This window comes from Protopterus annectens, chromosome 1.part0 (genome assembly GCF_019279795.1).
Source record: "Protopterus annectens isolate FY-2018-M chromosome 1.part0, PAN1.0, whole genome shotgun sequence".
NCBI classification, from domain to species: Eukaryota; Metazoa; Chordata; order Ceratodontiformes; family Protopteridae; genus Protopterus; species Protopterus annectens.
Window position 1 is genome coordinate 136652388 of NC_056725.1, and position 15194 is coordinate 136667581.

Consider the following 15194-nt stretch of genomic DNA (forward strand, 5'->3'; position numbering starts at 1 on the left):
TGAGAAATTGTGAAACATTGTCTTACTAAACTGTAAGACTCCCTTATTGCTGCAGCTAGCATGGAAAAAAATGTCAGCTTGTACACTAATTTGGTGAGGGATTGTGGATAGAGTCTTTCATAACGTGATGTCAGACATTTTCACTTTCAAGACAATTTTCAAGTGGTAATGCTTATGAATGAAATTAGTGGTGAAAATAGCAAACTATTTACCCCAAACAATGTAAAATTTGACATGGTATATGGCAAGAAGATTTCCATCACTAAGGGTTGGTTATTTACATTTGTTAGGGAAAGTCTGAAAATACACTTTAAAGGTATACACTAAAAACATGTATTAAAAAGACTACTTAACATTCACTGTAAAAACAAGAAACCAATTACCTGAAACTCAGATGTTATTTTTAAAATTGCAATTTTAAAACACTATTAACAGAAATGTATTGTTTTAACCTGGAGCCTGACAAGCATTTAATAACAGTTGCCAATGCAGTTCTCAGTACTCAAACCACTTTTCTCAACTCTCATCACTTTCAGGATATACTCTTTTTCCAAAATAAAGCACACACACACACACACACACACACACACACACACACACACACACACACACACAAACAAGAGATCATTTTGATTAGAGACAGTAAAATATTGTTGAATAAACTTGCAACGGAGATAGAGAAGCTATAGAATGAACTTACAAAAGATCTTTTGTTTGATTCCTTCAAAACTGAATAAGTGGTGTTTGATAAGGTTGACTGTCAATGTGATAGTATAAAGAAGACAAAAGAGAAGGTAGCATGTGACAAGTGTGATTACAGTAGGAAAATTGTATATCCTGATCCAATGCACTGTTGGTCGTTGAACACAATACATTCTGTTTAGTTCCTGGAAGGCATTTACTGTGGCTTTTTTGTGTCAACTAATTATCATTGCTGTGCTTCTTCTTATTGCTACCACAGAAAAAAAAAAACAAATTAAAAAACAAACAGTCACCTCCTTGATGTTACCTTTAACGTAGTGCTGTATAACTGCCTAATACATTGTTCATGTTATGAGCTCTTAATTGATAACACAAAAAAGTTTTCACATGATTTTGCCATTAATTATCTTTAATCCCTACATTTTTGTGAAAACCTTTACTGATCATTTTAAACTTATTGTTTATAACATTAGATTATTATTATGAGTCTTACATAGCTAATTTTGTTTTGTTTTATTTTATTTTATTTCCATTTAATGACCAGGATAGAACGCTAATCTGAGTGAACCATTTTCAGTCGCTGCCTGGTAGTATAATAAAGTCTGTACACCAGAAATAGCAACAAAAATAAGATATGAAGAATAAAGACTGTACACTAGAAATCAGAAAGAAATCCCAAAACAATGAAGAATACAAAGTTACGATTATACAAAGAACCTGAATTATGTATGATAAGAGTTTGAAATTCATGCAAGAAATGTAGTGAAAACTGCTGTAAAATTGGTTAATATGTAGTATGTAATATTCTAGTGTTTAAGTATGAATAGAAGTCTGAGCTTTAGAAAAGAGAGAAAGAGTGTGGGATGATAGATTATCATGTTGCTGAGCGGTGGATTATATTTACACTATGTAAAACTGAGTTCTACAGAAATATATTGAGATACAGTACAGAGGGGAGGATGCCAAATTATGGCACAGTTGTGGAAGCATTTATACTTGGCTTGGTTTGGTAGCCAGGATTTTAGCTGTGAGTGGAACATTTTGAAGGACAATAGTTCTCTGATAGGGTTAGGGATGGAAGACCAAATTCAGGGTTGAGAATGGACAAGGGATATTTAGTGGAGTGAAGTTTAGATGCAGGTTGAGAGAGATTTGTGGAAAGAGCTGACACTGATTTCAAGTTGTCAGGGGCAGATTTCTCATGAAAACTTTGGTCTAGAAAGGGGAAAGATCTGAAAGAGGTTAGCTTATAGGCAAGGTCAAAAACTAGATGAGCTCTAAGAGTGAGAGGGAGTCATTTAGCTTTCTGAGTATGTAGCAATGGTGTTCATGCTTTGGGGATAGGTTGCTGAATCAATGATCAGAGATGTTGTAAGAGACTTGGAGAGAGTGCAGGCTCTTTTTAGAACTGTGGAATGCTAAATGGGGGCTATCTTGCAGCTAGGGGTGTAGAACCACTTTCCCTAATGCTGCTTTGCCTTAGGGATCATGCCACTGTTGTTTATCCTTCACAAAATATGTTGGGATGACTAGAAAAAAGTAAACAGTGCATTTGGATGTATTCCAGTAAAAAGCCCATGCAGCCTTATTACTTTGTGAAGACTTCATCCACATATGTAAGTTCAATGCTATTACAAATTCAGAAATTAATACCATTCCTTATTGAAACATTGCATGAAAGCATAAATTCAGGCCTTTTTAGATAACGAACATAATCAATTATTGGTGATCCTAAAGGCTTATGTATTTGGCCAATACAGCATCTGATATTAGACTTTTGAGTGTTGTTCAGTTAATGTGTAGCCAATAATTTTAACACAATTATATGTGTATATTCATGTACAACAATAGGCATTATGAGTTGCAGTCTGCGTCAAAACAGAACAAAAACTATCATTACAAAATGTATTAGTATACCGATGAAAATACAAGTTAATTTCTTTAAATTCGCTAGGAATTTGTCTTTCCTATACAAAAATTTGAGAAAAATATTTATAATTAACAATTCTTTGCAGTAACAAAGATTCCCACGTGAGAATCAAAACTGAATGGCATAAGCTAGTTCTACTGGCAAAGAATGATAAAGCAGAGACTTTTGCTCCAGACATCCCAGGTTTAGTTAGCAACCTGGGCACTGGGAGAACTGGCAGATGTGATGTGGGAATTGAGCTGCAACTTCCAGCTTCTCAATATCAAATGATGGGCCATGGTTAGATCCTTGGGGAGGATCCCAGCCTCCTTGCTTACCCTTACAATGCATAGCACAACAGACTGGAAGCTGCCTGCATGGGAGCAAGAATGCACCTGATATCGGTAAGGATTTGTGTAATTTGCAACAGTGGATTGAGAGGAATAGTTTAAGAAAGTCCCACCTCCCACAATGATTAACGGCACTGCTCTTGCTACTCAGCTCATCTCTAACTGGAATGAACTGGCTGCTGTACTCACACCATAAGGCAGTCATGAGAGAGGCTTATTGCTTATGTGGGTGTAGGCACTCAAAAAGTACTCAACAGAACAGCTTGACATAGCTGCGTAGATCTCCAAATTCAGCATTTTCATCACTGTACTGGAAACTGTTGGCTTTGCAAAAATGTTGCGTAATGCTTTTCTGATAGCAGTCTTGCTCTCTCAGGCATACAGTTGTATATCACAACACAACACCACTTAATGAAAAAAGAACATATCCTATATGACAGTCTACAATTAACAGAGTACTAGACACAGATGCTGAATCTGTTACAAGCCATTTCCTGTGATAATGTAGTCCTTCAGAACCAGTGTTATTTAACTCCCAGGTAGTAGAAGGTATTGTTCTATCCTAATATCATAAAAAATATTTAAAAAATTCGGGTTATCCTTTTCCTCTTGCCTGTCTTAGCACCCTATCAGAATCTTCAGACTAGGATCCAAATTCTGAAATATTCAGAGTGCTATAGTGCAGGGACTCCACCAAGCTGTTCTACTCTCAAATTAATTTTTGACCCTGGCATCATCCTTGGGCTCCCCTAATTCAGTATTTACATTACTAATGTATTGAATTGCCAGGAGACCCACAACACAAGAAGTAAGTTATGACATTACATAACATACTATCTTAATGAATATTATTAGCTATTCCAGGTGTAGCACAAACTTATCCAAGCACTCAGCATGGACATGGAGTCAGCACAAGGCCTCTGGTGTAATAGCTCTGCCTCTAGGTCAGTTCTAGACTGCTGGTAGAGAACCTACCTGCAATACAAGGGCTTACATTTAAGGGGAATTGCATGTTGATGAAAACACTCAGTTAAGGTGCTCCACCTGTAGAGCAGATTGGTGATTGCAGGCATGCTGGTCGTGCTGACCGCCATGCCTGCATGTGCGGTCTGTAGTCTGTCACTGAGTTAAGTCTATTTCTAACCAAAAGGACACTGTGAGATATTCAAACTAGAGTTTGGGAATAGCTTACACTGCATACATCCTTGCATACATATAATCTTCATAGTGGATCTCACTACTGCAGGCAGTCTGGCTTTCCTCCAGGTACTGGTCTGAACTATCTGGTTCCACACACAAGTGGAGCTCCTGCTTTACTAAAACTGCCCATTCAAATCAGCGGACTTCTCTTGTGATTAAGCATTGTAGATTGATAACTTTCACCACTCTGCAACATTGAACTATTTTAATAAAACAATCCCAATTTCCCTGTTGGAATCAGAAGCAGGGATCCAACAGTCCCCATTAGCATACATTGAATGGTGCTAGTAGAGCTCTAGCTTCTGGACTTGGGCATGGAGGAACTGCTCAGTGTAACATGTTACTGCATATACAAATCCTTTTGAAACGCCAGCCTCGATAATACAAGTCAAATGCTCTGAAAAACCTAAGTCGATAAAGTTTAAAGTATGAATCACATTGTTATACTTAAAAAGCATTTTGTATCAGGTCTTAAAGTCACTGACAATGTAGACTGCAACTTTACACCCCCTATTGATTAACTCCAAGCTCATTGCACCTCAATGGGGGTGCAGCCTATTGTCCCCAGTACCTTAAGGAAATGGGCTATGCCATAAAAGGTTCACATGGTGTTAGCTCTTTCCCCCCATGGTAAGTGTAAACCACATATACTCCCTCACATGTATGACACTGAGGAACTGGTGGAATACGCTTGAAGCAGATGCTTGAGATACACCCATTGTGTCCTCTGTTGCTAAGTAAAAGATCCCAGTAGCTAGCATTTGCAAAGTAATGGTCACAGTCACTATCCAGGGCATGCTAGGGAAGGAGTGCTTTGTGAATGTAAGTGATGGCCTGTATCATGAATTACTGCAGCACGAACAACCCACCCTCATGAATACCAATGTAGAATGCTACTCACTTCACACTGAATGGTGTTGGGGAAATAGTGGCACTATGTGGGCCTGACCGTGGCTTCTGCCTTCCACTATGGCTCTAACTGTTGGAGATAAAGGTAGATAGCCTGACTGTGGCCTCTGCCTTCCACTATGGCTCTCATTGTTGGAGATAAAGGTAGACTGCCCACAGGAAGTGTGTCTGCCATGATGCCTGAACCCACAGGATATCTAATTCATGCAACCTCTTTACGCATCATGTCCTTGATATCACACATATGGGGCATGCACTCTCAGAGGTCATCACACACACACCTTGTAAAACACTTACTGTTTCAGTAAATGATCGTGTTTTTGTTAGCTTGTCTTTGTATGATAGCCCTACATATTTACTGGATTATAGAGACTAAAACAGCTAGCTCAGGTGGAGAACAATACTCATGGCATGTATGGCCACCAGCATGATGCCCACCCTTGTCTTCAGCTTATCTGCAAGGGAATGCTGCACAGGGGAGACATACCCACCTGTATGGATATGTCTGCAACTTCAGGTTCTGTCCTGCATCCTCCTGTGTGTCTAGGGTGGCTTCCATAGGCACAGAGCCTACGTCCACAGACTGTGATCAGGATCTGGACTTCATATTGCTTGTATACAATGCTGATACCATGACCAATGTATCTCTGTGGGCAGTAGCACGCACAAACTGTTAATTCATAGACAGTGTCATTTTTGTATTGACTCTGCAACAAAAAAGGACCCAGTAAACAGACAGAATTAGAACCCTGCACTTCATGGCCACAGACACCAGCCTCCCACTACACTCCACTGCTGAGTACTATCAGTGTAATGACCTCTACTGACCTTCCCTATGTCATGGCTTTGACAATGGATTTAACCCAGAACAGCTAATATGTGCATATCTACAGAAAGGTGCATTCACATACAAACAGGAACCTGTTAAGGGCAAAACTACATCACTGGAACAGCAGCTGCCTTCCTAAGTAGGAGGAAAACAGGTATTTTTGTTTCAGATTTGTGTCATGCAGGCACAAATACATATTTATGTTGGGCTGACAGATCGGTTCATGCAGGCTGCACTCTATTTACAGTTTGTACTGGATAAATAAATACGGAATCTATACTCCAGCAAGCATCAAACATGCAAACTAAATATTCATAAACAGAAATAGCATCCCCCATTGCTCCCTCCTGTTGATGTACTCAGCACAAAATGCTTCTTTTCTCCCTCTCTTGTCTCTTTCCTAAAAAAGTGTGGCATAAACTGGTGTTACAGCTTAATTGTGCCAAGAAGTGTAGGAGTGGTAAAAGCCTGGCCAAGGTCTACCCATTAAGAGGAAGTAAAAACCTTCATACAGCATTGCACAGTAGAATGAATGCACATCTTGCACTTGTATGATTGCATTACTACACTAGATGAAGTTAATACACAGGTTCATAATAATACATGCTGTAGACTGCATTTACTGCTCAGGAACGTGCAGCCCTCCATGTCACTGCAGCCCCATAATGCTTGTAACATCTCACAATACTCTATGTGACTGCACCTCTAAATTACAATATAGACTAACATTTCAAATACCTTAATAGCACTACAGGTTATAATAAACATTTCTGTGAGGGCAGTGGGTAATGGCAAGTTTTAAGGTGCAGCATTACTTTGGGGAAAAATATCTTTCAGTAAAGTAATGTGTTGCTGAATGTCAACCTTGAATACTGCTTTCCTATAATATCTGTATCAAGATGAGGGCTCATGGCAGATGTGTGGGTTTATATCACATAAATTCAAAGTTTCTAATGCAGTATTTATGTTACTAATGCACTACCTATTGAATGTTTCTGAACAGCCTTTTTTTAAGTATTGCAGTTCTAGGCCAAGTCATGCTATGAGACTCTCTTGATCTCATGCACCTGCGAGGTGCATTGACCATGCCTGAACAGGTCATTGACCCTTATGACCAAATGGAGAAATGTAGTTTATTTTTGTATTTGATGGAGGCACGATGAAGCTAAACTGTTACCATAATAAGGCACAACCTCTTAGTACACACCTTCCATGACACTGTTCATACCTGAGCACCACCTGTCTCATCAGCATTTTATGTTTTGCATAATATTCACTCAGCTGTTCTACTGTGCTTGCCATATGCTACAAAGGTGGATAAGCATGACCATGAGAGACCTGCTAAAGTTCTCTAAAATGCAACCTTGTTGTCACTTGTTTCATACATTCAAAAGAAACGATAAAGTGGTGTGTGGGTTCAAGATATTTTTTGTGCATAAACATGTCAGGAATTGTAATTAGCACAAGTATTTAAGCTAAATGATTCACTCATTACTTCTAACGCACTCGCATGTGCATCTCCATTCCTGACTGCATTCACTCTGGCTGACTGTACAAAATGGCGCTGTTCTTGCATGTGCTCAGTACTTATGTGCATGTGCTATCTAACTACAGTTGTCGAATAGGAACAATACACTCAACGATCTACAACGGTGCATTGCCCTGGCTTTCAAAGACACTGAACTTGGCATGGCTCCCAGTTACTACAGCAAGAAGAGCAGATTTTTCCTTTATTTGCTGCCAGGAGCACCTGACTGAGGTCTGATATGAGGTTACCCAATATAAAGTTGATACTTGACACAATCTTGCCAGGGTGATGTAAGATGCCTCTTGTATACCCCACTATGGTGAGCAGTGCAGGTATCACTGTAGTGATCTGAAAAAAACCCATCCTGACCATCTGAACTTGTGGGAGGCAGAGATCAGAAAAAGGGCACCCAAGATATAAATATTACCAGCGTTGACTATGTAGTTTTTGTTTTTATAATTTATATATGTGGCTATTCTAAGTATGCAACTTAATGATCTATTGTTCTCGTAACTCAGGAGGTTATTTCTGAGAACAGCCTTCTTATTTGGAGGCAAATGGAAAGGCTTTCTAGGTGAAGGATTGTATAGTTTATATGTATTTGCGTTATGTCTGCACTATGCCGGACACTGTCCTTGTAAAGATAATAGAGCCTATTTTAAGGTTTGTATGGTATATATTGAACATTTGTTTGGTAACATAGAATTCTGCACTTAAATATGCTTGTACCCTTTGCAGTGAAATTGCTTTTATATATGCTAGGTTTGCTATATCTTACTGAGGATACATATACTATGACAGAGGTATGCAGCATCACCCTGGTAACAAAGGTCTTTACAGGCAAGCATTACTAATGCGTATATATCCTACAGCGTGCGTGCGCGCGCACACACATACACACACACACACACACACACACACACACACACACACACACACGCACACACACACACACACACACACACACACACACACACACACACACACACACGCAGACATATGCACACTTGTTAAGGAATACCATCTGTTTCACTGCACTTTTGCAGCATCTCATGACACAAGATCAGTTATATAGTACATGTAGGCATTTGCTACGAACAGACCATTACATAAATTTAGTGCTTCAGTACTATGTACCCAAATCATTTTCTTATTAATATATACCATGTCTTTCTGAAGCCTATTTATTTTCTGTGCCCCTATTTTGATATTCTTTTATTTATGTTTTTTTTTTCATTTTTTGTTTTATATCTCTTAATTTATATTTGTATTTTTGCAGCATCTGCTATGGCTATTCCAGTGACATGGCGTTAGTCTCCAGCTCAGCCAAGAAGGTCCAGCTATCCCCTGCATTTACCACAAGAGGATTCTGACCTTCTTCCTCACCATGTGCAGCTGAAGACAGACAAAGGGCCACCTCTGCTGCCTCTGGTGGTGCCTCATTAGAATAGAGCACCATTGTTCCCTTTAGTGGCACTGCCAGGGTGGAGCAGTATGAGAATGCAGGGAGTTGGTGGATGTGGTAGTAGATCTGGTAAATTAGTGGTTGGTAGCCAGCATCAGCTGCTTAGAAAGGATATTCTTGTCATTAACAAAGTTGCATGACAGCCTGTCTTTGCCATTACTACATCAGGATGGCCCCAACGAGGAGGGTGGTCAGGGTGCTGTCTGACCTTCACCTAGGTTTAGTAGCAACAGCCCAGTACCAAAAGTCATACCCACCCTTTCCCCATTCTGGTTTCCCCTTCTTTGCCTTCCCCTGTTTGTTGTCCAGTTCTACCCATCACCAATGTCCTCCCTTTGTCTATAAATCTACTCTCCACCCCACCCCCAATTTGCCAGCACCTCGCTTGTCAGTCTTTGTCTCTGATTTATGTTTGTGTATGTTCTCTACTTATGAATCTCACCCTCTTACCATACCTTTACATCCTTCATCAGCTTCCCTTCTCAAAAAAGAAAAAAAAGAAAAGGAAAGAAATGGATCCTCCCCCTCAAAAAAAAATAATAATAAATAAATAAAACGTTTCTCCCTCGTCTCACTCCCATTCTTACTTTCCCTATTTCCTTTGTGTACTCTCCTGTACTTGCCAATAGCTTTTTTCCTACTTTCTATTTCTACACCTTTTTATACACAAAAGGTAGATTTAAGTGTTGTAGTGGGCCATTAATACGGCTTGCTCATTGTCACATATTGTGATTTTAGTACATGTGAATGCACTGAGATGTGCACATCCTCTGTGGTCGTCTGTTTTCCTCATCTTGCTCCTAGCCACAACTGCAGGATTTCCTCCTTACATGCAGGCCCAGGCCCAGGATTTTTGCAAGTGGAATTTTTAATTAGCTGTGGACTGGGCTGCAAATTTCTACATAAATAATTTATCATTTAACTTCAGTTCTCATCATACTATGAGCCTTACCTGTCTCTGGGATACCTTGAATGAGATAAGAATGTTTCTGAGTCCCAGGGCATGTTTCTAAATAAATCCCACTGACATCTAGCTTTTATGTGTTTTACAAAGCTAAAATTCTTTGCTTGATTCCCACTTTGACTAGTTTAACTGTCTTGGGTTATAATAAGGCAGATTATGACTTTATTGTTTTTGTAAATGAATTATTTGCTTTGAAAGACATTTTCCTAAAAAGTAAGAAAGATCTTATTGTTCTAGTCATACCTGGGGGGATGATATGTAGGAGAGCTAGTTTTCAAGATAAGGTGGACTTTTCATAGCCCATTCTTTCTAGTTGGACTCTAAATGAGCACTATAGCTTGCAGGTGCACTTGCAGCTCCAGAAAATGTGGAGTAAATCAGCCTTGTGATTATCACAATAGGAACAGAATGGAGAGGTGGTTGGGTATATTTTATTTATAATGACTGGAGTGAGATAGGCATTATGGAGTATCATGATCTGTGTATATTTAATTTTTTTAAGGTGAATAAGTTTGGAGGTAGGCTGGATCAATTGAGATATTTGTTTGTGACTGAAGGATCGATTTCCTTCCAGTAACTAGAATAAATAACTACTTTTTGCGTTTTGATTGATAGGATAAATTTACAGGAGTTAGCATTTTTTTAAGGATAGGAGGTTCCATATGGTTTTACAGGTTTGAATGGCATTTGCATTGATATCAGGGTTGTCGACGATGTATTGGCTAAGGTCTCGAATTTGCCTTAAAATGACTATATAGCTTTTAGGACTAAACTACAGACAAGAATATTAATAACACTAGTTTCTTTACTTAAATACTACATTACATTACACTGAAAGGATAGAGCATCACTCACATGGGAGGGTTTCAAACAATTAGCTACCAAACACCTACTACCTCAGAAATATTTAACCTACACTGACTGAATTTTGGAAATTCCTTTTTGAACATATTCTAACTTGAAATTGGTATATACAATCAATGGAATGTTGGCATATGTGTAAATAGTTCTTACTGTTTTGCATTTTTGTTTCATTATTCAGCAATGTATTCTCTGGTCAAATTACTACCTGTCTATTAATATTGTTACACATTACTGTATCTGTTTAAAAAAAGGGAAATAAAAAGATTTTATACAAAAAAAAGAAAGATATTTTTATTCTTTCATACCTGGATTTTGCTTCCTGTGATTCTATTTCATTTGATCAGTAGAAATTATTGTACTGTTGTATTGTTATTAAATGAAGTTAACCAAGCATATAGGAAGATAGATATGTTCTTGGAGGATTATCTACTTGAGAACAGAATAAATGAGGAAACATACAACTATATGCGAGTCACTGATCCTATTTTGGCCACCATAGTAGGTATCCCTAAGATCCACAAGGACACTGTCAACCCCCCTTTCCGTCCTATAATTTCAGGAAGTAAGTCAAAAACTTTCCGTATTGGTGAAGTTATAGACAAACTTCTTAAACCTATGTATTCTAAAATAGTACATCTAACTAAAGATTCATGGGAATTTTTAAAAAACTTTCCAGTTAATGTTGACAAACAGAACATTATATTTACTTCAGTAGATGTTGTGGATCTCTTTTCAAGTATCCCTTTGGAAGAAGGTTTACAGGCACTGACTAATAGCTTAAGAAAGCATTCGGGGATGACTTGGGACCAAATTTCATTGTTAGTGGAACTTACTAGTATAGTTTTAGAAAACAACTTCATATTTTACGAGGGAGAATTATTCAGGCAGACCAAAGGGGTAGCTATGGGGGCGGCTTGCGCCCCCATATATGCCAATTTGGTCTTACTGGATTGGGAGGAGAACGTCATCTTTGATAGTTCCTATTTTGGTAATGTGTCCTATTACTCCCGGTTCTTGGATGACATTTACATACTGTGGAATGGTGATACACAGTCATTCATAGACTTTACTCTATATTTAAATGAATCTAGTGAGTTCTTAAAATTTACCCATGAGTGTAGTACACATGGAGTAGCGTATTTAGACACACTAGTATATTTAGAGGATGGGCAATTTAATTCTAAGATTAATAGAAAGATAACTTTTTCTAATTCTTATTTAGATTACAGTAGTAACCATCCTTACAAACTAAAATACAATATATATAAGGGGCAAATTATAAGGGCCTTGAGAATGACATCTGATAGAAAAGAAACAGAAGTTGATTTAGCATATATAACAGATTTATTTAGAGAGAGAGGCTATGATGAATGTATGATGTCAGACACAGGAAATTATGTTCTAAAGGAGTGGGGACAAAAATATACACCCCTCTTAGGTAGTAAATATATAGGAAATGAGAACATGCCATGTACAGAGGCTAATGATGGGAACACGAAAGACTCATCATTTAAAAAAGCTTGTATAGTGCAGTATGGCCCTTTTTCAAACCAAATTAAAAACATATTGATAAGGAATTGGCAAATAATAACTATGGACGAAGAAGCACAAACAATATTGGGTCCAAAACCGAATTTTGTGTACAAGATGGGAAAGAATTTGAAATACCTGCTTGAGAATAGCCCTATAAGAGAAATAAATAATGAGAAACACACTAGCAAATGTGGGGCATGTGGACAGTGCAAACATATTTGTGAAGATAGGACAATTATTCTAGAAAACTATAATAAAACTATAGTTAGACCTGTACAAGGTAATTGTTTAACTAACATGTTGATTTATTTGGCTAAATGTAATACATGTCCTGCTTTTTATATTGGCAGGACGGAAAGACCATTTAAGAAAAGGATATACTCGCACATATACAGTATTAGAACAAAGGATGGAAAAAATGCCCTATTTAAACATATTAATGATGCGGGTGTAGATCATGATTTCAAATTTGCCATCTTGGAAAGAATTAGGCATAACCCCAGAGGAGGCAATATAAAAAATCAGTTGGCATATAAGGAATATTGGTGGCAAATATACACAGATGCGATGACATGGCCTGGTTTAAACGACTACATTACAGTTAAGCCACTTCTGATAGTCAAAAGCTAGTGTAGTAGTAGCCATAACTTTATTATTGTATTTGCTTGGTGCTAACAAATTCATATATTAGAGCAAAGTATTTACAACACATATATATTTGCTAGCAGTATCCAGTAGATTACATCAGTATTGATAGCTTACACACAGTCTTGAAAATCTGCAGGCACAATGGCAACATTAGGGATTTGTATTTGTATTTATGTGGTTAGTAATAGATAATTTTTTATATATTTTAAAAGGAACACTGTATTAGGAGCCGAAGTATAACCTACATTTTATTATACAAAGCATAACATTTCAAAAGTATGTTTTGAATGTTTCATGTTTAAACATACAAAAGTGAATAATATATAGACAGATAGTACTTTTGTATTTTTAATTGTATTTAGAGCACTGTAGCTTTAAGCATTTTGTATTTGGCGCCAATGCTGTGTACTTAAAAAACGAAAGAGAGTTAATTTAATTGTTCTGAGGAAGCTCGTGGTGTACGAGTGAAAGCGCTAAACTCATTGTCTGGAAAATAAATGTTTTAATTTTTATACAGTTTTTCAACAGTTATTAGTCATTCATCTTGGCTTAAGAGAGATTTTTATCTTACTCGCATTGTGGGTTTGATTTTCTAACTGGCATCTATATTGTGTTCAACAGTGGAAGCCTGATTTTTGGTTCCTGACCGTTTTACGAGTGTATACAGTGATTTGGTTTACTGTTCCAACTTTTCAAGTGTGCTACCAACACTGTGTTTCAGGTGTCGACAATAGAAATTATTGTGTAAAAAAAATATTTCCCAGTTTGAGGGACTCTGCTTGGACCAAAGTGTGTCTTTATTTATGAAATAATTTCTTTCTCTATTCATTTATTCATCTATTTAACATTTCTTAACTTGGAAAAATCGGTTGGTCTACAGACCCTTTTCAGCGATGACCATGGTCACAAGGGCAAAGGAAAATATGATCTTTATATATGGAGTCATTTTAGTGCAGCCAATCAGACATATTTTCAAAGATAGGAGAAAACTGGAGTGCCAAAAAAAAAAAAACTCACAAACAACAGGAGGCACATAAAGACTCCACATAGACACTGACCGGAATCAGGATTGAACTCCAGACCTTGAAGCTATGAATCAGACATCTTAACTCATTCCATTCAATGAAGGTCTGGAAGTCTGCACAGTAACTTCTAATGGGTAGAGCTCAAGCTATTTTGATAAAATCAAGTTATGTCCTCACATTTCAAACAAATCTTCATATCTATCTCTGGAACAATAATGATTACCAAAGAAGTATTAATGGCAAATTCATCAGCACAAACTATTCTTATAGCGGCAGAATTTTTCAGGTTATAGGTCTTAAAGTAGATTTTATATGTCACAATAAACACAGTAGTTATTAAGTTTGCAATATTCTGTAAATGGCTTACAGTATCTTGGCAATCATTCAAGTTACACACATCAGCAGCATTTTGCTCATCTAGCTGAGAGTTTTCATATGTTGCTAAGCAGTTCTGTTTACTTGGCTGGTGAGATATTCAGAGAAATATGAAATTTATGACATATAAATAAATAGTATATTAACAATTAATATATCTTTACCTGCAATAGGAAGAAGCAAATTATTGTATTGCCCATCGTGTAACCTTTAATGTGAAATCTTTCAAGTACTTGTATGCAGCGTGGCTTTAGAATTAATGTAAATATAAATACACAATTTTAGATGCCTTCTAATGTCAGTAGGAAGTAACTAGAGAAAAGCCTAGAGGTGTTACAAGGCTTTAATCATTTAATAATGACCCACTGTGCTACCTTTAACTAGAAGAGTAAAGAGATTAACTGTTTGACTGACTGATTTATTGATTGATTGATTTCAGTTTGATACCAGGAAAGTGGATGGGTCAACAGAACCTTTACAGCCACAAGCCAAGCATCATAGTGCAAGACAAAACAAGCAAGTTTACAAAGAGAAAAGGTTACACAAAGTTATACGCAACTAAGAATAAAAAAGTACTGAAATATGACTTTACTATAGGGAGGAAAGCTGCTCTTTTATTAATAAAGACAAGTTGCTCTGCACTGTAGAGAAAGGATTTTGTTGTTAATGGAAACTTGTTCATTTTGATCGTTTTCATATTGCTTCATGTGGGGGGGGGGGGGCTCTAACTCAGCAAACTTGTCAAGCAGCTAAGTAATCCAGAAATAAACCAAAAGCAGATTTGTTCCTTCTGGCCTTCACTTAACTCTGATGTCATTACTTCTGACTTATTGCTATTGGAAATGTTTCAAACTGAGGTGAATGATTAAACAATCTGGAGGTTATCTTAGTTT